The following is a 704-nucleotide window of genomic DNA, read 5'->3' as shown; positions in this document are numbered from 1 at the left end:
TATATATGTATCTTGTCTTAGCCGTGATTTGATAAGGGAACCATATCAAATGCTTCTAGCAAATTCCCGTTAAATTGCAAATCATTAGGTGACTTAAGATTTCAATAGATAAAGAATTTCTTAGTATCAACCGTAGTGTTTTGGTGTTTTCTCCTCTTATCACTGTTTCTGAAGCAATGGCAGTTACATTAAAAACTTTTTTAATACAGAGGATCGCCGTTCAATTCCCAGTCAGGGCACATGCCTGGGTTGCAGGCCAGTTCCCAGCAGGGGACGCACGAGGCAACCATACATTGATATTTCTCTCCTTCTCTCCTTCCCTTCCCCTCTAAAGATAAATAAATAAAATAAAATAAAAACAACTTTTCTGACCCTGAGAATAAAAAAACTGAAAAATTTAAAAGACAAACCCTGGTGGATGTGGCTCAGTGGGTTGAGCAAACTGAAAGGTCACTGGTTCGATTCCCAGTCAGGGCACATGCCTGGGTTGTGGGCCTAGTTGGGGTGGTGTGAGTGGGAATGGATCCATGTATCTCTCTCACATTGATGTTTCTCTGCCTCTCTTCCCCCTCACTAAAAATAAATAAAATCTTTAAAAATACTTAAAAACCAAAACCAAACTTCTCTAACTCTTATACCATCTGTTAGTTTTGTATAGTCAATACTTTATTATCAATTAAGTAATGATATGATAGAAAACAAGT

The sequence above is a fragment of the Artibeus jamaicensis genome, unplaced genomic scaffold (assembly GCF_021234435.1).
Source record: "Artibeus jamaicensis isolate MK-2021 breed Jamaican fruit bat unplaced genomic scaffold, CSHL_Jam_final contig_1526, whole genome shotgun sequence".
NCBI lineage: Eukaryota > Metazoa > Chordata > Mammalia > Chiroptera > Phyllostomidae > Artibeus > Artibeus jamaicensis.
This window is presented reverse-complemented; position numbering follows the sequence as displayed.